Source organism: Panulirus ornatus, chromosome 28 (assembly GCF_036320965.1).
Source record: "Panulirus ornatus isolate Po-2019 chromosome 28, ASM3632096v1, whole genome shotgun sequence".
NCBI classification, from domain to species: Eukaryota; Metazoa; Arthropoda; class Malacostraca; order Decapoda; family Palinuridae; genus Panulirus; species Panulirus ornatus.
The window spans coordinates 17,652,962-17,677,407 of NC_092251.1; the positions used below are offsets into that span (position 1 = coordinate 17,652,962).

The 24,446-nt window shown below is 41.8% G+C and overlaps 1 long non-coding RNA gene across 1 annotated transcript; it reads left to right on the forward strand.

Annotated features, from left to right (window-relative positions):
* The first annotated feature begins 14,083 nt into the window (after window positions 1-14,083).
* LOC139757872 (uncharacterized) lies at window positions 14,084-16,546 on the forward strand. The gene is made up of 3 exons (XR_011714725.1): window positions 14,084-14,332; window positions 15,461-15,674; window positions 15,864-16,546. It is a non-coding gene; the product is annotated as an uncharacterized lncRNA (long non-coding RNA).
* The last annotated feature ends 7,900 nt before the right edge of the window (window positions 16,547-24,446 follow it).

Consider the following 24,446-nt stretch of genomic DNA (forward strand, 5'->3'; position numbering starts at 1 on the left):
GTCATTATCCTTCGCGGATAAGAAGAAAAAAATCTTATTTCCAAACCATCAACTTCTACGATGATCGACTTGTGACATTCATCCTCATTCATTATCCTATCAATCAAAATGTACCTCGGACATTTCAGTTGGAGAGGGTGTGATATCTATAAAGCTGAGGTAGGTGAAGGCTGCAAGTGGTTAATGCAAACCCCTGAACCAAGTGCTGCAGTAGTACCGTTAAGTATCTGAGCAGCAAGATATATTTTTAACTGAACACTTGTGATATCAATTCTGCAAGTAGTTTACAATTATGTCACACGATTTCCCCATTATAATACGATATTTGCATGAACACTCCTGCCTCTCCTTCTCGTAAGTATGATATTGATACACTCCATCATTCGTCACCGGTAAAGTTGGCCGATACCGAAACCATCAATTACTCTCTTCACTGACGACTCTTCGTTCGTATCACACTGATGCGTTGTTGTATGTTGTGGGAGGTTCGACATTCAATACATCATGAAATATATTGAACAATAAATTTCAAAACCCTTCAAAACAAAACAAGGGTAGCGACAGCGCAGGGAAGAGCAGTAAGAAGTCGTTCTGAAAGAACGACTACAGCTCCGAACATGCCAGTAGCTGGCACGCGACAGAGTCGGAACACCAAAGACTGCACATTGTCCTGCGCAATGTCGCTGCGCATATAGTTATGGCTACCACCGCTAGGGAGCAGTGATGGCATGCGTAACTAAAGTATTCGAGCATGTTGATTCTTTGGAATTATTTTCTTTTAGCTAAACTCCATATATGCAAAGTTTTATTAGCGAGACGAATATAACGATATTTTATTGGCCTCAATAATGTTCAAAACTTGCCGTTTTGAAACAGTCTTAGAGAATTGAAGCGTTTTACTCAACTAAGGCCGCCAAGCACCTAAAATTGGCAAATCATAGAACAGCAAGGAACCCAACATTTACCAGAATTTGCGAAGCCCAATTCTAAGGCTTGAAAGCCAAGCAGAACGCAAGGGTCAGTGAATATCATTAGTTTTGTCTAACTATGAACTAGGCAGACGCACTAGAGGAAACCCTCCCGCTTAACACTGGTTACTGGCCCACAAAATGAAAAGAGCTCGTTGTTCGGGCTCTCAAGAGGCTGGCTCCCAATTTTGACCCCTTCGAAAGGCAAATTAGAACGGTAGAACTAAGTTTCAGAACGCACGACCCAATGAAGTTCGCTGGCAACGAAGCAACGGTGTCCGCGCCTTTGCAACTGCTGCGGGGCTGGTCTCTAACAATATTCAGAGTGAGCCACTGAAGATAATACACTTTACTATGATCCCAGCCCCTATAAGCGCTGTTCCACACTTAAAAAGCAATAAACATGTATGTCTACCAGACGCAGCACTTTGCATATGTTCAATAAACACACACAAAATTTGAATATAAATGAATAATCCAAAGAAAGCAGTGAAGGTTAACGGAAGATAGGAGGGCTGAAAGAAGAGTGTTGATCATGGCATTCTAAACGAAACCTAAATGGCGTCCTAGCTAGGAGCTGTGCAATCTTCCTACGTATTGATACGTCGAATAAAAACTCAAGCAAGCCCCACTTGTCAAGGAAAAATGCACAGAAACATTGCCTTAGTGCTAAGGAAAGTCTGACTTGCCAAAAAGAAGAATAGACACCAAGACATCAGGAAACACAGACTTGAGATACAGAGCGTAAGAACACATCCGTCTTTGGAACCGACACAGAGAAGACTAAAGATGGCGGCCGTATCCAACCCGTTGTTTGACTGGAATTATGGAAATGAACGGTATCTTAATTTCTATTTCAACTTGAACACATTACGGCATATTTTTATTAAGTTAAATTACGACATGTTGTATATAACATCTACCAGTCTTTATGTGTGGGTTATGATAGAGCTAAAGTCATGGGTACATTATAGATTAATCTATAATCATCCATCTTTCAATATTTGCATAAATGGGTGGCAACTGCGAGGACAAAAACCTCTCACTAGCAATGTTATCCTTACTATTCTTGTTCTGTGAAAATTTAGGGTAAACAAAATGCAATCGGATGTCATCATTTACCAGCAAAAGGAGCTTCAAAAGCTGGTCTCTTATTGTTTGTACACTACAAACATAAAACTTAAGTAGTCATTATAACTTTTATAATCTACGTAATGCCTTTGATATGAAAATGAAGTTATAATAATGACTGAAATATTTCCAAATATATTGCCTACTGCATTAATATCAAAACTTAGCCATACTCATATATAGTTACCCGCGAACAGACACTTCGGATTTGGCTGCTAATAAACTCTGATGCAGGTATTTCATTCTCTATAATTCACCATTGCTGCCATGTTCCACTCCTTTTCACACACTCTTATAACTCACATTAAGTCGTTAAGGTTACCGCTCTCCAACCTTCTATTCCACTTTATGGTGTTGGAGGACAGAACAACTTCATGTGCGATGCCCAGTATGGACAACATATTATCAAGGAGATTGATCATGCGACCTCTGAGCATCAACCTGTCATCTCTCAGATTCACCCTAGCCTACCTCGCCGCGGTCCAGTAGACGAGCTACCGTTCCCCGGCCACCCGACCCAACCTACCTCACCATAACTCAGTACACAAGCCACCACACCTGCCATTTCTGGGATACCTCACCGCGACCCAGTATAGTAACCACCGCTTCGCGGCTGACCTAACATACCCTACCTCACAATGATTTAGCTTGGTAGCCACCATTCACCCGCCTATTCTAGCCACCTCACCTTGACCCAGTGCAGTACCTCCCCGCCCACCCGACCGTAGCCTATGAAAATATTACCTAACCTACCAAGGAACAGATAATTATACTGGAAATGTGCCATTATTATTGTGGTCTGCTGGTGTGACAACGGATGAAGTGACCACGTATAGGGGAGGTTAGGCAGTGGGCGAACTCTTACCACAATTTCTAAGTTCTTTCACTGGCAACACGAAACTTCAAAAGGACCCGGTGGTCTGTTTCTCTTTGTATTTTGCAAATCCAAAACAAAGAACGTCATTCGGATGAGCTAAACTATCAATTTACAAAAACCATGCTAACTGTAATAACGTCAATGGCGGGTTACACGTTCCAGGATGAACAATCATAAGCTGTCACCTGAGTGAATAGCAATATATTTCGAAGTCTCTGTCTACAGAGTTTATTGTTCTCTACATTTTCTAGCAATTGTAATTACATTAAGTATACCTAACTATAGTCCACCATCACTTACTCTACATTGGTTACAACCATAAATCTCCAAATGTTACTCTTACCTGACTAGAAATAAGACCTTTGTTTATGCAGAAATCAGTCAACTCCGAGCCGGGAGCACGAATCCAGCTGGCAGCTACCGAGCTGGAAACCAGTCACCTGTGGTCACATATCCTCACCTTTCCACCCACACAAGACTTGTGTCAGCAAATTGAGTTTTACCACGAGTATCTCAGTGACCAAATTCTTACCTCTTCTCTATTACCCTGAAAAATCCTCCTCCACTACACTTGCCGGAACCCTTAATGCGATACTGTCACTCACCACAACAACCCAGGAAATGAAGGTATGAACCAGAAACATGATAATCTTCGATTCCGCAATAAACGCGCTCGTCCGCCATCTAGAAGCAGAAGCGGGGCTTCACTGTATAGCAAAGCGTTGTCTTAATGCAGTGAAATGACTTGCATGGCCTTTTATTATTTTGTAACATTCGCTTTTGACTATACACTTGCTAATATTCCATGTATTTGTACTACATGCACATGTTACTAAAAAAATCTATGCAGGAAAATCATTTGTTACATTATAATGTATATTGTGAACGCGAGTCCGTCCATGTCAGAGCCAATGTAACAATTCGGATTCAGACATCGTCCACGTTTATAATGTATTCCGACTCTTCTGACATCAGTCAATTTCTAAACAATGTTTTACTTGTTTGTCTTTCTATGGTCAACCACGACTGAAAAAAAAAAAAGTGATCTGAAGAACATATTTTTTCCTTGATGATGGAAATTCAACGACATTTTACCACGATTATAGATAGAACATCTTCCAGGACAGCCGTAGCCAGGACTAACAACCTATTTTACCAGTGGAATTGTGTCGATGGTTTTCGATAACCACATATGTATTAAAGTACTTCCCTAACGTGCAATGAGAGGTGGACACAGAATCAACAGAAGAGTGTAAACATACCACACTAAAAAATTAGCAATATACTCGTCCTGCTTTTAATGTGGTATTTCCTGAAACAATCTTTGTCGACGGAAATATCCAAGCCACGTATGCCAACTGTCCTGATTGATTTACTTTTTTGTGGAGTGTCCGAGGCAGAAGGGTCATCTGAATGCCCTAATCAAAGCATCTTATTGACGAGTATATACATATACGTCCTAATGTACGACAGTGCACTACGATGGCCTGTTCTCTGACACGCATAAGGTATTCGCTTCCCGCTAAAAGAGAACGGCTCACTCCCTGAAGAATCAAAGCCGCTTTTTCCAATGACGTCTAAACAGCTAGCATACGTCAGCACCTCGTATCCTGAAGCGTGTTGGCCCGTCTCCTCCTGATACAGGACGTCAACACACTTCAAGACTGACGACTATGCCCAACACGCAAGCAATTCACTCTCTGATAGTAGGGTGTCAGTCACCGCCACGCGTCGGTGCTTTACCCCCTGCAGTGGCTCTTTTTCTGGGCGACTCTGGCAACTCGCTCCCTAACAAACAAACTTCTGCCTAATACCTAAAGCTCATATCTTTCTCTAAAAGCTAAATATAATCGCCAGTTATCGAACAAAAATATATAATTTGCTAAGTGAACCCTATTTTGATGACCCTTGGAGCTCGATAGAGCTGCAAAATCTCGTTTGCCATTGATCAGCATAAACTCAGAGTAGAGCTTTACTTTGATTACCTGTTGTGCCCTCAACAGCTAAATAAAATTGTCTGGCTCAGCCAGAGTAAAGTTACCAATGTGCAGCTTTACTTTGATGACCCATGAAGCCCGCACAAGTGTTAGGCCAGAAAATTCTCAAGGTAAAACTCTACTCTGATGACCTATATGCCCCACAAAACCTATATAAAACCGTCTAGCGTTAGCCTGAATGTAAGTCTGAATGTAAATCTTTACTTTCACAACCCATAAACCAAGTTGAAAATTATCGTCTGGCATTAGCTGGATCAAATGTCCTAGAGGGACGCTTTAGTTTGGCGTCGTTGGTTCATTTCTCGACAATCTACTTCCGACTAATTCGTTTATACACACACATTGCGGATTCCTACGTGACACGCTATAAAGGTGAAAAGGAAGCGTTACTCACTCTCGACAGGCGTCGGTGGCTCAGTCTCATACACGTCGGTAGCTTACTTCACCACACATTACTTCGACAAACTCAAAAACTTTGCTCACTCTCCAACAGTCATCGATGAGCTTCGTCTCTAACACACGCGTGTCGGTAGCTCACTTCATGGCAGACCAAATTCGATTCTCTCTCAATGACACACTAAAACACTGCTTGATCCCTGACAGACGTCAGTGGCTTCGTGTCTGATACACATCGGTAGCTCACTCCAAGATACACTACATTGCCTAACTCCGTTATGATTACTTCCTGCATGACACACACGCTAAACAGGTAAAAACACGTCGGTAGCTCCGTTTCTAACGTACGTGGGTAGTTCACACCAAGACAATACATGACTAACTATCTGATGCACAAGGCTGGCTTTCTGCCTCACACTACTACAGTGGCGACAACACAAAACTGCTGCTCACTTCCTAACAAACTACCGTGGCAAAGAATGGCTGCTCACACTGACAGATTGTCTGGCTCCGTCTCTAGCACATGTTGGCACCTCACTCTAGGACACAATATTCCCACTAACTCCCTGGTACACAAGGGCGGCTACCTATCTGACGGTGGAGGAACGCTACTCACTCCCTGACAGACGTCAGTGGCTTCGATTCGACCACACGTCGTGGGCTTATGCCCAGATGTACAATAGTTTACCACGGCGGACTGTTGTTCTCTGGCACAGGACGAGAGGTTCTCTACCCCCGCAACAATGACAAACAACACCCGACGCGTCCCCTAACATCAAAGCCGTTCACTTTCAAACGACCATTTAACCAGCTGACATGCGTCTCCACCTCATATCCTGGTGCACTGGCACTTTCCTTCCTGACACACAGCTGCAGAATACTCCAAGACAGAGCAAGATGCATGACACATTATAACGAGCGAGTCATTCCCCAACACACAACAGTGTCTTACTGCCACGCGCTGGGCTCTCTCTCTCTCTCTCTCTCTCTCTCTCTCTCTCTCTCTCTCTCTCTCTCTCTCTCTCTCTCACGTGCTACGGCAAATCTCTCCCTGACACAAAGCTATGGCTTCCTGGCTAACAATATCCTAAGAGCATAACGCTCCCTGAGGAACCAAATGCTCCCTATCCTGACATATGTCGGAGGGAGGGTCCCAGTCTGCCACATACCGTCATGTCAATCATTTATGTCGGTGGTTTACGCCTCGACGAAGATCTAACCCCTACAAGACTTACACGTGAAGGAGGTACCACCCTCCTTGACTCGACAGTTTATCCCCCTATCAAACTTGCACGTGAAGGAGGTACCACCCTCCTTGACTCGACGAAGGTTTATCCCACTATCAAACTTACACGCGAAGGAGGTACCACCCTCCTTGAGGCAAGACGCTTGAGTGATGTCATGACGGCTTCCTATCTCCCTCTTGCGATGTCAGCAGGCGACTGAGAGTGACGTGGTCCTCGACGGTGGTCGGAAGGTCATCATATCCAACCCGTTGTTTGACGAATTCTGGAAATGAACGGTATCTTAATTTCCACTTCAACTTGAACATATTACGGCATATTTTTCATTAAGTTAAATTACGTCATGTTGTATATAACATCTACCAGTCTTTATGTGTGGGTTATAATAGAGCTAAAGTCAAGGGTACATTATAGATTAATCTATTATCATCCATCTTTGAATATTTGCTTAAAATTGGTGGCAACTGCGAGGACAAAAACTTTTCACTCGCAATGTTATCCTTACTATTCTTGTTCTGAGAAAATTTAGGATAAACAAGATGCAATTGGATGTCATCGTTTACCAGCAAATGGAGCTTCAAAAGCTGGTCTCATTGTTTGTATACTGCAAACATAAAACTTAAGTAGTCATTATTCCCATGTTGAGCTAAACTGCTAATTGAGGCAAATAACCATAGAGCTGTAATAACCTATATGGCCTATAAGCCTAATTTCATAACTTTTATAATCTATGTAATACCTTTAATACGAAAATGAGGTTACTTCATTGTTATCAAAACTTAGCCAAATCCATATATAGCTACCGGCGAACAGGGACTTCGGAGTTGGCTGCTAATAAACTCCGATGCAGGTATTTCATTCTCTATACATCATTCACCATTTCTGCCACATTCCACTCCTTTTCACACACTCTTATAACTCACATTAAGTCGTTAATGTTACCGCTCTCCAACCTTCTATTCCAGTTCATGGTGTTTGAGGACAGGACAACTTCATGTGCGATGCCCAGTATGAACAACACATTATCAAGGAGATTGATCATGCGACCTCTGAGCATCAACCTGTCATCTCTCAGATTCACCCTAGCCTACCTCGCCGCGGTCCAGTAGACGAGCTACCGTTCCCCGGCCACCCGACCAAACCTACCTCACCATAAGTCAGTACACAAGCCACCACACTTGCCATTTCTGGGATACCTCACCGCGACCCAGTATAGTAACCACCGCTTCGCAGCTGACCGAACACAAACGTACCTCACAATGATCCAGTTTGATAGCCACCACTCACCCGCCTATTCTAGCCACCTCACCTTGACCCAGTGCAATACCTCCCCGCCCACCCGACCGTAGCCTATGAAAATTTACCTAACCTACCAAGAAACAGATAATTATAATGGAAATGAGCCATTATTATTGTGGTCTGCTAGTGTGACAACGGGTGAAGTGACCACGTATCGGGGAGGTTAGGCAGTGGGCGAACTCTTACCACAATTTCTAAGTTCTTTCACTGGCAACACGAAACTTCAAAAGGACCCGGTGGTCTGTTCCTCTTTGTATCTTACAAATCCAAAACAAAGAACGTCATTCGGATGGGCTAAACTATCAATTTACAAAAACCATGTTAACTGTAATAACGTCTATGGCGGGTTACACGTTCCAGGATGAACAATCATAAGCTGTCACCTGAGTGAATAGCAATATATTTCGAAGTCTCTGTCTACAGAGTTTATTGTTCTCTACATTTTCTAGTAATTGTAATTACATTAAGTATACCTAACTATAGTCCACCATCACTTACTCTACATTGGTTACAACCATAAATCTCCAAATGTTACTCTTACCCGACTAGATATAAGACCTTTGTTTATGCAGAAATCAATCAACTCCGAGCCGGGAGCACGAAGCCAGCTGGCAGCTACCAAGCTGGAGACCAGTCACCTGTGGTTACATATCCTCACCTTTCCACCCACACAAGACTTGTGTCAGGAAATTGAGTTTTACCCCGAATATCTCAGTGACCAGATTCTTACCTCTTCTCTAGTACCCTGAAACCTCCTCCACCACTACACTTGCGGGAACCCTTAACGCGATACTGCCACTCACCACAACAACCCAGGAAATGAACATATGAACCAGAAACATAATAATCTTCAATTCCGCAATAAACGCGTTCGTCCGCCATCTCGAAGCAGAAGCGGGGCTTTACTGTATCGCAAAGCGTTGTCTCAATCCAGTGAAAGGACTTGCATGGACTTTTATCATTTCATAACGTTCGCTTTTAACTATACACTTACTAATATTCCATGTATTTGTGCTACATGCACATGTTACTAAAATATCTATGAAGGAAAATTATTTTTGTTACATAATAAAGAATATATATTGCTAACTTGAGTCCATCCATGTCAGAGCCAATGTAACAATTCGGATCTAAAGATCGTCCATGTTTATAATGTATTCCGACTCTTCTGACATCAGTCAATTTCTAAGCAATGTTTTACTTGTTTGTCTTTCTATAGTCAACCACGACTGAAAAAAAAAATGTGATCATAAGAACACATTTTGTCCTTGATGAGGGAAATTCAACGACATTTTTATCACGATTATAGATAGAACATTTGCCAGGACGGCCGTAGCGAGGACTACCAACCTATTTCACCATTTACCACACTTACCATAGAAAGTGGAATTGCGTCGATGGTTTTCAATAACCACATATGTCTTAAAGTACTTCCCTAACGTGCAATGCGAGGTGGACACAGAATCAACAGAAGAGTGTAAACATACCACACTAAAAAATTAGCAATACACTCGTCCTGCTTTTAATGTGGTATTTTCTGAAACAACCTTGGTCGAAGGAAATATCCAAGCCACGTATGCCAACTGTCCTGATTGATTTACTTTTTTGTGGAGTGTCCGAGGCAGAAGAAGGGTCATCTGAATGCCCTAATCAAAGCATCTTATTAACGAGTATATACATATGCGTCCTAATGTACGACAGTGCACTACGATGGCCTGTTTTCTGACACGCATAAGGTATTCGCTCCCTGCTAAACAAGAACTGCTCACTCCCTGAAGCATCAAAGCCGCTTTTTTTAATGACGTCTAACCAGCTTACATACGTCTGCACCTCATATCTTGGAGCGTGTTGGCCCGTCTCCTCCTGATACAGGACGTCAACACACTTCAAGACTGACGACTATGCCCAACACATGCAGGCAATTCACTCTCTGATAGTAGGGTGTCAGCCACCGCCACGCGTCGGTGCATTACTCCCTGCAGTGGTTCTTTTCCTGTAGTGGTGGAGGAGGTTTCAGGATACTAGAGAAGAGGTAAGGATCTAGTCACTGAGACACTCTGGGTAAAACTCAATTTGCTGACACAAGTCTTGTGGTGGTGGAAAGGTGAGAATATGTGACCACAGGTGACTGGTCTTCAGCTCGCTAGCTGCCAGCTGGCTTCGTGCTCCCGGCTCGGAGTTGACTGATTTCTGCAAAAACAAAGGCCTTGTTTCTAGTTAGGTAAGAGTAACATTCGGAGATTTATGGTTGTAACCAACGTAGAGTGAGTGGTGGTGATCTATAGTTAGGTGTACTTGATGTAATTACAACTGCTAGAAAATGTAGAGAACAATGAACTCGGTAGACAGAGACTTCGAAGTATATTGCTGTTCACTCAGGTGACAGCATATGATTGTTCATCCTGGAACGTGTAACCCGCCATAGACGTTATTACAGTTAACATGATTTTTGTAAATTGATAGTTTAGCTCATCCGAATGACGTTCTTTGTTTTGGATTTGTAAGATACAAGGAGTAACAGACCACCGGATCCTTTTGAAGTTTCGTGTTGCCAGTGAAAGAAATTAGAAATTTTGGTAAGTTCGCCCCACTGCCTAACCTCCCTATACGTGGTCACTTCATCCGTTCTTACACCAGCAGAACACAATAATAATTACATTTCCATTATAATTATCTGTTTCTTGGTAGGTTAGGTAAGATTTTCATAGGCTACGGTTGGGTGGGCGGGGAGGTACTGCACTGGGTTAAGGTGAGGTAGGCTAGGATATATTAATCTATAATGTAACCATGACTTCAACTCTATCATAACCCACACATAAAGACTGGTAGATGTTATATACAACATGACGTAATTTAACTTAATGAAAAATATGCCGTAATGTGTTCAAGTTGAAATGGAAATTAAGATGCCGTTCATTTCAAGAATTCCACCGTCGAGGACCACGTCACCCTCAGTCGCCTGCTGACATCGCAAGAGGGAGGATAGGAAGCCGTCATGACATCACTCAAGCGTCTTGCCTCAAGGAGGGTGGTACCTCCTTCACGTGTAAGTTTGATAGTGGGGTAAACCTTCGTCGAGTCAAGGAGGGTGGTACCTCCTTCACGTGTAAGTTTGATAGGGGGATAAACTGTCGAGTCAAGGAGGGTGGTACCTCCTTCACGTGTAAGTCTTGTAGGGGTTAGATCTTCGTCGAGTCGAGGCGTAAACCACCGACATAAATGATTGACATGACGGTATGTGGCAGACTGGGACCCTCCCTCCGACATATGTTAGGATAGGGAGCATTTGGTTCCTCAGGGAGCGTTAAGCTCTTAGGATATTGTTAGCCAGGAAGCCATAGCTTTGTGTCAGGGTGTGATTTGCCGTAGCACGAGAGAGAGAGAGAGAGAGAGAGAGAGAGAGAGAGAGAGAGAGAGAGAGAGAGAGAGAGAGAGAACACAGCGCGTGGCAGTAAGACACTGTTGTGTGTTGGGGAATGACTCGCTCGTTATGATGTGTCATGCTTGCTCTCTCTTGGAGTGACCTGCAGCTGTGTGTCAGGAAGGAAAGTGCCAGTGCACCAGGATATGAGGTGGAGACGCATGTCAGCTGGTTAAATGGTCGTTTGAAAGTGAACGGCTTTGATGTTAGGGGACGCGTCGGGTGTTGTTTGTCATTGTTGCGGGGGTAGAGAACCTCTCGTCCTGTGCCAGAGAACAACAGTCCGCCGTGGTAAACTATTGTACATCTGGGCATAAGCCCACGACGTGTGGTCGAATCGAAGCCACTGACGTCTGTCAGGGAGTGAGTAGCGTTCCTCCACCGTCAGATAGGTAGCCGCCCTTGTGTACCAGGGAGTTAGTGGGAATAGTGTGTCCTAGAGTGAGGTGCCAACATGTGCTAGAGACGGAGCCAGACAATCTGTCAGTGTGAGCAGCCATTCTTTGACATGGTAGTTTGTTAGGAAGTGAGCAGCAGTTTTGTGTTGTCGCCACTGTAGTAGTGTGAGGCAGAAAGCCAGCCTTGTGCATCAGACAGTTAGTCATGTATTGTGTCATAGTGTGAACTACCCACGTACGTTAGAAACAGAGCTACCGACGTGTTTTTACCTGTGAAGCGTGTGTGCCATGCAGGAAGTAATCAAAACGGAGTTAGGCAATGTAGTGTATCTTGGAGTGAGCTACCGATGTTTACCAGACACGATGCCACTGACGTCTGTCAGGGATCAAGCAGTGTTTTTAGTGTGTCAGGTAGGAAGCCATACCTTTGTGTGTCATTGAGAGAGAATCGAATTTGGTGAAGTGAGCTACCGGCACACGTGTGTTAGAGACGAAGCTCATCGATGACTGTTGGAGAGTGAGCAAAGTTTTTGAGTTCGAAGTAATGTGTGGTGAAGTAAGCTACCGACGTGTATCAGAGACTGAGCCACCGACGCCTGTCGAGAGTGAGTAACGCTTCCATTTCACCTTTATAGTGTGTCACGTAGGAATCCGCAATGTGTGTGTATAAACGAATTAGTCGAAGTAGATTGTCGAGAAATGAACCAACGACGCCAAACTAAAGCGTCCCTTTAGGATATTTGATCCAGCTAATGCCAGACGATTATTTTCAACTTGGTTTATGGGTTGTGAAAGTAAACATTTACATTCAGACTTATATTCAGGCTAACGCTAGACGGTTTTATATAGATTTTATGGGGCATATAGGTCATCAGAGTAGAGTTTTACCTTGAGAATTTTCTTCTGGCCTAAACACTTATGCGGGCTTCATGGGTCATCAACGTAAAGCTGCACATTAGTAACTTTACTCTGGCTGAGCCAGACGATTTTATTTAGCTGTTGAGGGCACAACAGGTAATCAAAGTAAAGCTCTACTCTGAGTTTATGCTGACCAATGGCAAACGATATTTTGCAGCTCTATCGAGCTCCAAGGGTCATCAAAATAGGGTTCACTTAGCAAATTATATATTTTTGTTCGATAACTGGCGATTATATTTAGCTTTTAGAGAAAGATATGAGCTTTAGGTATTAGGCAGGAGGTTGTTTGTTAGGGAGCGAGTTGCCGGAGTCGCCCAGAAAAAGAGCCACCGACACGTGGCGGTGACTGACACCCTACTGTCAGAGAGTGAATTGTGTGTTGACGTCCTGTATCAGGAGGAGACGGGCCAACATGCTCCAGGATATGAGGTGCTGACGTATGTCAGCTGGTTAGACGTCATTGGAAAAAGCGGCTTTGATTCTTCAGAGAGTGACCCGTTCTCTTTTAGCGGGAAGCGAATACCTTATGCGTGTCAGAGAACAGGCCATCGTAGTGCACTGTCGTACATTAGGACGTATATGTATATACTCGTTAATAAGATGCTTTGATTAGGACATTCAGATGATCCTTCTGCCTCGGACACTCCACAAAAAAGTAAATCAATCAGGACAGTTGGCATACGTGGCTTAGATATTTCCGTCGACAAAGGTTGTTTCAGGAAATACCACATTAAAAGCAGGATGAGAATATTGCTAATGTTTTAGTATGGTAAGTTTACACTCTTCTGTTGATTTTGTGTCCACTTCTCATTGCACGTTAGGGAAGTACTTTAAGACATATGTGGTTATTGAAAACCGTCGACACAATTCCACTTTCTATGGTGAGTGTGGTAAATGATGAAATAGGTTGTTAGTCCTGGCTACGGCCGTCCTGCCAGATGTTCTATCTTTAATCGTGATAAGAAAAGGTCGTTGAATTTCCATCATCAAGGAAAAAATATGTTCTTAAGATCACATTTTTTTTTTTTTTCAGTCGTGGTTGACCATAGAAAGACAAACAAGTAAAACATTGTTTAGAAATTGACTGGTCAGAAGAGTCGGAATACATTATAAACGTGGACGATGTCTGAATCCGAATTGTTACATTGGCTCTGACATGGACGGACTCGCATTTACAATATACATTATAAAGTAACAAAAATAATTTTCCTTCATAGATTCTTTAGTAACATGTGCATGTAGCACAAATACATGGAATATTAGGAAGTGCATAGTCAAAAGGGAACGTTACAAAATGATAAAAGGCCATGCAAGTCATTTCACTGGACTGAGACAACAATTTGAGATACAATGAAGCCCCGCTTCTGCTTCGAGATGGCGGACGAGCGCGTTTATTGCGGAATCGAAGATTATTATGTTTCTGGTTTTATTTCCTGGGTTGTTGTGGTGAGTGACAGTATCGCGTTAAAGTTCCGGCAAGTGTAGTGGTGGAGGAGGTTTCAGGGTCACTTGAGACACTCTGGGTAAAACTCAATTTCCTGACAAAAGTCTTGTGGTGGTGGAAAGGTGAGGATATGTGACCACAGGTGACTGGTCTCCAGCTCGGTAGCTGCCAGCTGGCTTCGTGCTCCCGGCTCGGAGATGACTGATTTCTGCATAAACATAGGTCTTATATGTAGTCGGGTAAGTGTAACATTTGGAGATTTATGGTTGCAACCAATGTAGAGTGATGGACTATAGTTAGGTGTACTTAATATAATTACAATTGCTAGAAAATGTAGAGAACAAAAAACTCTGTAGACAGAGACTTCGAAATATATTGCTATTCACTCAGGTGACAGCTTATGATTGTTCATCCTGGAACGCCATAGACGTTATTGCAGTTAACATGGTTTTTGCAAATTGATAGTTTAGCTCATCCGAATGACGATCTTTGTTTTGGATTTGCAAAATACAAAGAGTAACAGACCACCGGGTCCTTTTGAAGTTTCGTGTTGCCAGGGAAAGAACTTAGAAATTGTGGTAAGAGTTCGCCCCACTGCCTAACCTCCCCTATACGTGGTCACTTCATCCGTTGTCACACCAGCAGACCACAATAATAATGGCTCATTTCCATTATGATTATCTGTTTCTTGGTAGGTTAGGTAAGATTTTCATAGGCTACGGTCGGGTGGGCGGGGAGGTACTGCACTGGGTCAAGGTGAGGTGGCTAGAATAGGCGGGTGAATGGTGGCTACCAAACTGGATCATTGTGAGGTACGTTTGTGTTCGGTCAGCTGCGAAGCGGTGGTTACTATACTGGGTCGCGGTGAGGTATCCCAGAAATGGCAAGTGTGGTGGCTTGTGTACTGACTTATGGTGAGGTAGGTTGGGTCGGGTGGCCGGGGAGCGGTAGCTCGTCTACTGGACCGCGGCGAGATAGGCTAGGGTGAATCTGAGAGATGACAGGTTGATGCTCAGAGGTCGCATGATCAATCTCCTTGATAATGTGTTCTCCATACTGGGTATCGCACATGAAGTTGTCCTGTCCTCCAACACCATAAAGTGGAATAGAAGAAGGTTGGAGAGCGGTAACCTTAACGACTTCATGTAAGTTATAAGAGTGTGTGAAAAGGAGTGGAACATGGCAGAAATGGTGAATGATGTGTAGTTCAGTCATCATTGTAACCTCATTTTTATATTAAAGGTATTACGTAGATTATAAAAGTTATGAAATTAGGCTTATGACTATCTAAACTTAATTGAAATTTAGATTTAATTTAGGGAATGAGTGTCCATTCTTTGTGAACATGGTTGTTTTATTATTGGCAGAGACAACATGAGCGGCAGAGGCAACCCCCTCCAGCGAACGTGATGGGCATAAGACGTTTTCCCGTTGAGCCGCAGGTGAATTTTGCACGAGAAAGGAACACACCACAGAACTCCAGCGAGGAATGAACGCCTGAGGGAACAGCACATTCGGAGTAAAACAAAATTTGGTCTGAAGCAGTGTTCACGGAGGAGATGTGTATATCCAACTTTCATGGTAAGGTTCACTGCTGGAGGAGTAACTGTAACCGATATGACGTTGAGAACTTGTTCAAAGACTTAGAACGCCATAGTAACGAGAAATTCATGTGGGTAACCAAAAGTTAAGGATATACTGTTTATAAACCAATATTGATATAAATCTTGCCGAATCACTACAATATGCGTTAGTCATAATGTTCCACAGGCACATATGACCGAGCCAGCATGAGCGAGGAGGTCCGTTCATGTCACTTTACCTGTTTCATGTAGAGGAGAGTGAGTTACATGGCCTGGGTGACGTTTTCCACATTGGAGGTTGCTTTACTGAAACGACTGTTGCAGTAAGTGCTGGAGGAACGTTTCTACCGTCTCTACGGGCGAGGAGTTTACCTCTCCTTGCCGGGTCTGTCATTCCTGTTAACGATAGGTGCCCCGTCCACACTGCTCGTGCCGTTCAACGCTGGTCCCTAGGAGCAAGACACCCTGCAGCTCCTGGACAAGCCAGCAGCGAACAGACCAAATTATCATTGAACATGCTCGGGCAAAAATGGTGTACACCTGGCAACCAGGAGACAAGATGACTAGCCATCAACTACTGAAGCACGTCCACGCCTTTCGGGAGCTCTGTAGGCTGGGCGGTGTATTAAACTGTACCTAAAAATTGGGTTTCATTTGTCTTTATAAATTGATTGGCTTATTATTGCTTAATACATATGTCAATAATGAGCATAAGACAATGTGTACTTTTACGGTATGTAGAGGAAAATGTATGTATGTTTGATTTATTCACGTTATGAAGTTTGTTCATGTCACCAATATATTTTGTCTTTCCAGCTGTAAGGAATGATTAACGTTTGATAACGATTGCAATAAAATATTTGAATGGTTGATTAAGTATATTGTTTTCATGATGTATTGAATGTCGAACCTCCCACAACACACACGAAAGAGTCGTCAGTGAAGAGGTTAATAATTTCAGTATCGGCCAACTTTACCGCTGACGAATGATGGAGTGTATCAATATCCTGCTTACTAGGACAAATCCATACAGGCAGGAGTGTTCATGCAAATATCGTATTTTAACTGGGAAATCGTGTGACATAATTGTAACCTATTTGCAGAATTGATATCACCAGTGTTCAGTTAAAAACATATCTTACTGCTCAGATACTTAACGGTACTACTGCAGCACTTGGTTCAGGGGTTTGCATTAACCACTTGCAACCTTCACCACCTCAGCTTTATAGATATCACACCCTCTCCAACTGAAATGTCCGAGGTACATTTTGATTGATAGGATAATGAATGAGGATGAATGTCACAAGTCGATCATCGTAGAAGTTGATGGTTTGGAAATAAGATTTTTTTATCCGCGAAGGATAATGACACTATAATTGTATACATATACTACAAATATAGAAAAAAAAAACATTGATCTGTTTCACAAGCCTTCAGCATAAAAGTATGGGTGTATATAAAGGAGAAAGTATAGGCAACTTCGGTAGACTTACTGTACCAAAAAAGTAATAATGGTTTATATGAAGGAATTGGAAGGAAATATTTAGGTACAATATGGTAACTGGTTATAAAAGGGATAATTTGTGCTAATATGAAATTTTGCAAAGGAAAAACTTACAAAGATAGACCTGTGTTCCCAATAGTACGAAGCATATTAATTTCCATTAGAATGAGGGTCTCGGATAACATCTAAAATGCAGCTTAAACATTTTTGCAGATACAAAAAAAGAGTATATCTATTTCAGTACGTTCTCAACAATTCACAATTCTCTGTTTACAAGCAATGGCTTGATGCTTTTTTCATCACCATCTAGGTCTTATTTGAGTTGTTTTGATATCAATTTTACCACCGTTTTTGACGTTAACAGGTGCTTGTATTTGGCAATTATTTTATTTATTCACTTTACTGTCAGGCAGACATTATAAGATTAATTCACCTCAATATGAGCCTTATTCTAATAATTACGCATGTTCTCTTGTTTCATCTTTGTGTGTTTGTTCGCAAGATCCTGTATTTCGCTTTAAAAAATCATATGAAATATAAACTGACTCTGCATATTACTACCTGTGTTTTCGTTTTCAACGAGTATGACTAGATAGAAATACTCTTGCATATCAGTTTGTTATACTTTGAAAGAATTATCTTAATTTGGAAGACTTGATAACTATTTTACATCCATTACATTGAATTCTTTAAAGACTATGATATATTACTGTCTGTGTTTATATTTTAAGCAGATTTATGACTGCTTGTGATTATATGTGAATTTCGATATGCATGCATGTCACACAGTTACACTTTGATATCCTATTTTGTATTACTGCACGCATGTGTGTACGCATGTACATACAGTCTATCACAAGGTGAAAAAATATGTTCTGATATAAATTCATCAATACTGTATTGCACCAAATGAATATCACACGATAATTTGTTACCTTTCATCAATATTCAAGAATAAAGTGAAATGTAAGAGTATTAGGAAAATCTATATTACCATAGATTACTAGCACAAACCGAAGATAGGATCATGACATATATACATAATTACTAATTCATATCAGCACTAGCAAAGAATTTTGTATGTTAACAAAATGTCACTTTATATTAAGTCTTATCATTGCTAAGGCAAAACATAACATTTATACCACACAAAGTATAATAAAGGACTTTACTCCCTGCAGAAGTTATGGCAGATTTGAATATCTTGCAATTACTTTTAAGGTCTTCGTTTCCTTTGATAGTTAAGCTCTGTTTCCCGTTTTCTAATAGTTCTTGATTCGCCCCCAGATGGCGTTACTGCAAGCATCACAAAAATTAGTATGTCAAATTCTGAAATTGCGCTTCTTTGTATATGTTTCTTGCTGCTGAGCTCGGCCGCCATTTTTAATCTTCTCTGTGTCGGTGGCAAAGACGAATGTGTTCTTACGCTCTGTATTTCAAGTCTGTGTTGCCTGATGTCTTGGTGTCTACTCGTCTTTTTGGTAAGTCAGACTTTCCTTAGCACTATGGCAATGTTTCTGTGCATTTTCCTTGAGAAGTAAGGCTTCCTTGAGCATTTATTCGACGTATCAATTCGTAGGAATGATTACACAGCTCCTAGCTAGGACGCCATTATGGTTTCGTTTAGAATGCCATGATCAACACTCTTCTTTCAGCCCTCCTATCTTCTGTTAACCTTCACTGATTTCTTTGGGTTCTTCACTTGTATTGAAATTTGGTGTTTATTGAACATATGTGAAGTGCTGCGTCTGTTACACATACTTGTTTATTGCTTTTTAAGTGTGGAATAGTGCTCATGGGAGTGTTTTTCATTCGGTGAAGTGTTTACAAGGAAGTGTTTTTTAAACATTGTGCAATTCGTTATGTTTCCGTGTGCCCAGTGTGTGAAAAGGAGTGGAGCAGCAATGGTGAATGATGTATAGAGAATGGAAAAACCTGCATCGGAGTTTATTAGCAGCCAAATCCGAAGTGTCTGTTCGCGGTAGCTATATATGGGTATGGCTAAGTTTTGATAACAATGAAGTAGGCAATATATTTGGAAATATTTGTCATTTTTATAACCTCATTTTCATATCAAAGGTATTACGTAGATTATAAGTCATGAAATTAGGCTTATAGGCCATATAGGTTGTTAGTTATATGGTTATTTGCCTCAATTAGCAGTTTAGCTCAACATGGGAATAATGACTACTTAGTTTTATGTTTGCAGTATACAAACAATAAGAGACTAGCTTTCGAAGCTCCTTTTGCTGGTAACTGATGACATCTGATTGCATTTTGTTTATCCTAAATTTTCACAGAACAAGAAAAGGATAACATTGCTAGTGAGAGGTTTTTGTCCTCGCAGTTGCCACCCATTTTAAGCAAATATTCAAAGATGGATGATAATAGATTAATCTATAATGTACCCATGACTTTAGCTCTATCATAACCCACACATAAAGACTGGTAGATGTTATATACAACTTGTCGTAATTTAACCTAATAAAAATATGCCGTAATGTGTTCAAGTTGAAATAGAAATTAAGACACCGTTCATTTCCATAATTCCAGTCAAACAACGGGTTGGATATGATGACCTTCCGACCACCGTCGAGGACCACGTCACCCTCAGCCGCCTGCTGACATCGCAAGAGGGAGATAGGGAGCCGTCATGATAGCACTCAAGTGTCTTGCCTCAAGGAGGGTGGTACCTCCTTCACATGTAAGTTTGATAGTGGGGTAAACCTTCGTCGAGTCAAAGATGGTGGTACCTCCTTCACATGTAAGTTTGATAGGGGGATAAACCGTTGAGTCAAGGAGGGTGGTACCTCCTTCACGTGTATGAAAAGCATCACAAAAAATAGTATGTCAGTCTGAAATTGCACTTCTTTGTATATGTTTATTGCTGCTGAACTCGGCCACCATTTTTAGTCTTCTCTGTGTCGGTTACACAGACGGATGTGTTCTTATACTCTGTATTTCAAGTCTGTTTTGCCTGATGTCTTGGTGTCTACTCGTCTTTTTGTTAAGTCAGACTTTCCTTAGCACTAAGGCAGTGTTTCTGTGCATTTTTCCTTAAGTGGGGCTTGCTTGAGTTTTTATTCGACGTATCAATACGTAGGAAGATTGCACAGCTCCTAGCTAAGACGCCATTTTGGTTTCGTTTAGAATGCCATGATCAACACTCTTCTTTCAGCCCTCCTATCTTTCGTTAACCTTCACTGCTTTCCTTGGATTATTCACTTGTATTCAAATTTTGTGTTTATTGAACATATGCGAAGTGCTGCGTCTGGTAGACGTACATATTTATTGCTTTTTAAGTGTGGAACAGCGCTTATAGGGGTGTTTTTCACTCTGTGAAGCGTTTACAAGGAAGTGATTTTTAAACTTAGTGCAATGCCGTCTTATGTTTGTGTGCTCGGGGCTGGGATCAAAGTAAAGTGTATTATCTTCAGTGGCTCACTCTGAATATTGTTAGAGACCAGCCCAGCAGCAGTCACAAAGGCACGGACACCGTTGCTTCGTTGCCAGCGAACTTCATAGGTTCGTGGGTTCTGAAACTGTTCTACCGTTTTAATTTGCCTTTCGAAGGGGTCAAAATTGGCAGCCAGCCTCTTGAGAGCTCGAACAAGCTCTTTTCATTTTGTGGGCCAGTAGCCAGTGTTAAACGGGAGGGTGTCCTCTAGTGCGTCTGCCTAGTTCATAGTTAGACAAAGCTTATGAGATTCGCTGACCCTTGCGTTCTGCTTGGCTTTCAAGCCTTAGAATTGGGCTCCGCAAATTCTGGTAAATGTTGGGTTCTTTGCTGTTCTATCATTTGCCAATTTTAGGTGCTTGGCGGCCTTAGTTGAGTAAAACGCTTCAATTCTCTAGGACTGTTTCAAAATGGCAAGTTTTGAACATTATTGAGGCCAATAAAACATCGTTATATTCGTCTCACTAATAAAACTTTGCATATATGGAGTTTAGCTAAATAAGTTCCACATGATCAACATGCTCGAATACGTCAGTTAGGCAAGCCATCACTGCTCCCTAACGGTGGTAGCCATAACTACATGCGCAGCGACATTGCGCAGGACAATGTGCAGTCTTTGGTGTTCCGACTCTGTCGCGTGCCAGCTACTGGCATGTTCGGAGCTGTAGTCGTTCTTTCAGAGCTACTTGTTACTGCTCTTCCCTGCGTTGCCGCTACCCTTGCTTTGTTTTGAAGGGTTTTTGAAATTCATTGTTCAATATATTTCATGATGTATTGAATATCGAACCTCGCACAACAACGCATCAGTGTGATACGAACGAAGAGTCGTCGGTGAAGAGAAAAATTTGATAATTTCGGTATCGGCCAACTTTACCGCTGGCGAATGATGGAATGTATCGATATCTTGCTTACGAGAAGGAGAGGCAGGGGTGTTCATGCAAATATCGTATTATAACGGGGGAAATCGTGTGACATAATTGTAACCTATTTGCAGAATTGATATCACCAGTGTTCAGTTAAAAATCTTGCTGCTCAGATACTTAACGGTACTACTGCAGCACTTGGTTCAGGGGTTTGCATTAACCACTTGCAGCCTTCACCTACCTCAGCTTTATAGATATCACACCCTCTCCAACTGAAATGTCCGAGGTACATTTTGATTGATAGGATAATGAATGAGGATGAATGTCACCAAGTCCATCATCGTAGTTGATGGTTTGGAAATGTTTTTTTTATCCGCGAAGGATAATGACACTATGATTGTATACATGTACCACAAATATAGAAAGAAAAAAATCATTGTTATGGGTATATATGAAGGAGAAAGTATGGGTAACTTCGGTAGACTTACTGTACAAAAAAAAGTAATAATGGTTTATATGAAGGAATTGGAAGGAAATATTTAGGTACAATATGGAAACAGTGGTTATAGAATTGATAATTTGTGCTAATATGAAATTTTGCCAAAGAAAAACATACATAGATAGACCTGTGTTCCCAATAGTACGAAGCATATTTTTATTAGAATGAGGGTATTGCATAACATCTAAAATGCAGAAGCTTAAACATTTTTTTTTGCAGATACAAAAGAAAAACATATTTCCGTAAGTTCTCAACAATGCACGATTGTATGTTTACAAGCAATGGCTTTATACTTTTTTCATCGTGTAGGTCTTAAATTTGAGTTTTTGATATCTATTTTTGCACCGTTTTTGATGTTAACAGGTGATGTATTTGGCAATCATTTTATTTATTCACTTTACTCTCAGACAGACAGATTAATTTGCCTCAATTTGAGCCTTATTCTACTAATTGCGTATGTTCTCTTGTTTCATCTTTGTGTGTTTGTTCGCAAGATCCTGTATTTCGCTTTAAAAAATTATATGAACTATTAACTGACTGCATATTACTACCTGTATTTTCGTTTTCAACGAGTATGACTGAATATATTCAAATTTTGTCTTTATTGAACATGTGCGAAGAGCTGCGTCTGGTAGACATGCAGGTTTATTGCTTTTTAAGTGTGGAACAGTGCTTATAGGGGTGTTTTTCACTCGAAGTGTTTACAAGGAAATGTTTTTTAAACTTAGTGCAATGCCTTCTTATGTTTCCGTGTGCTCAGGGCTGGGATCAAAGTAAAGTGTATTACCTTCAGTGGCTCACTCTGAATATTGTTAGAGACCAGCCCCGCAGCAGTCGCAAAGGCGCGGACACCGTTGCTTCGTTGCCAGCGAACTTCATTGGGTCGTGAGTTCTGAAACTTAGTTCTACTGTTCTAATTTGCCTTTCGAAGGGGCCAAAATTGGCAGCCAGCCTCTTGAGAGCCCGAACAAGCTCTTTTCACTTTGTGGGCCAGTAACCAGTGTTAAGCTGCAGTGTTTCCTCGAGTGCATCTGCCTAGTTCATTAGACAAAAGCTAATGAGATTCACTGACCCTTTCGTTCTGCTTGGCTTTCAAGCCTTAGAATTGGGCTTCGCATATTCTGGTAAATGTTGGGTTCTTTGCTGTTCTATGATTTGCCAATTTTAGGTGCTTGGAGGCCTTAGTTGTGTGAAACGCTTCAATTCTCCAAGACTGTTTCAAAACGGCAAGTTTTGAACATTACTGAGGCCAATAAGACATCGTTATATTCGTCTCTCTAATATAACCGTGCATATATGGAGTTTAGCTAAAAGAAAATAAGAATTCTAAAGGATCAACATGCTCGAATACGTCAGTTAGGCAAGCCATCATTGCTCCCTAGCGGTGGTAGCCATAACTACATGCGCAGCGACATTGCGCAGGACAATGTGCAATCGTTGCTGTCATGACTCGGTCGCGTGCCAGCTGCTGACATGTTCGGAGCTGTAGTCGTTCTTTCAGAGCTAGTTGTTACTGCTCCTCCCTAAGTTGTCGCTACCCTTGCTTTGTTTTGAAAGGGTTTTGAAAGTTATTGTTCATCAATATATTTCATAAGGTTGTTTTATGCAGAATAATCTTTTATTGACCGTAAACGATGCTGACCAGCGATCCGTCCGAGTCATTTCCATAACCCGGCGGGCAGCTTCCGGGAAACCAAAGTCTTTCGGTTCCGGGGAAGTATGGTTGCAAAGCTGAATCTTAAAGGAATTGACGGAAGGGCACCACCAGGAGTGGAGCCTGCGGCTTAATTTGACTCAACACTGGGGAAACTCACCAGGTCCAGACACCGGAAGGATTGACAGATTGAGAGCTCGTTCTCGATTCGGTAAAACTCAAACAACGACACGCACCTTATGTGTGATATCTTTCGGGCAATGGTTTCTCTGTATTATCCCATGGAACATACACACCATGCATGCCATCGGATTCTTTTTTGTTTCCTTCGTTTTTGACTCGTTGAGGAGGAGGTTGCATTGAAAAAGGCTGCTGCTGCATTGGGGCAGTTTAATAATACTACGATTAGCATGCGCAAGGCCAAGCGACATGATGTATGTACTTGCCGAGGGTCCCCCCGTACTTTCACAAACCTTCTTAAGCAAACGACCGACCGACCTCACCTCAAACAAATCGGCCATGATTTATTCACTTTCTGTCCAACTTCTATGCCTCTATGGTAACATAATTCAACTTTATATTGTTTTTTGCACACACGTGCCAAGTATTTGCAACGCCCAAGGATTGCGATATAACCAATGGAGAACAACAAACATTTCATTTGCTGCTCGCTCAGAAGACTCCTTTTCGTTACTGTCGGCCCTCAAGAGAGGCATTTCATCTTGGCGCGCCGAAGGAATCAGAAGCTGTGGGTAGATATAGGGAAAAAAAAGAGGAATTCCCTCTTTGGGGA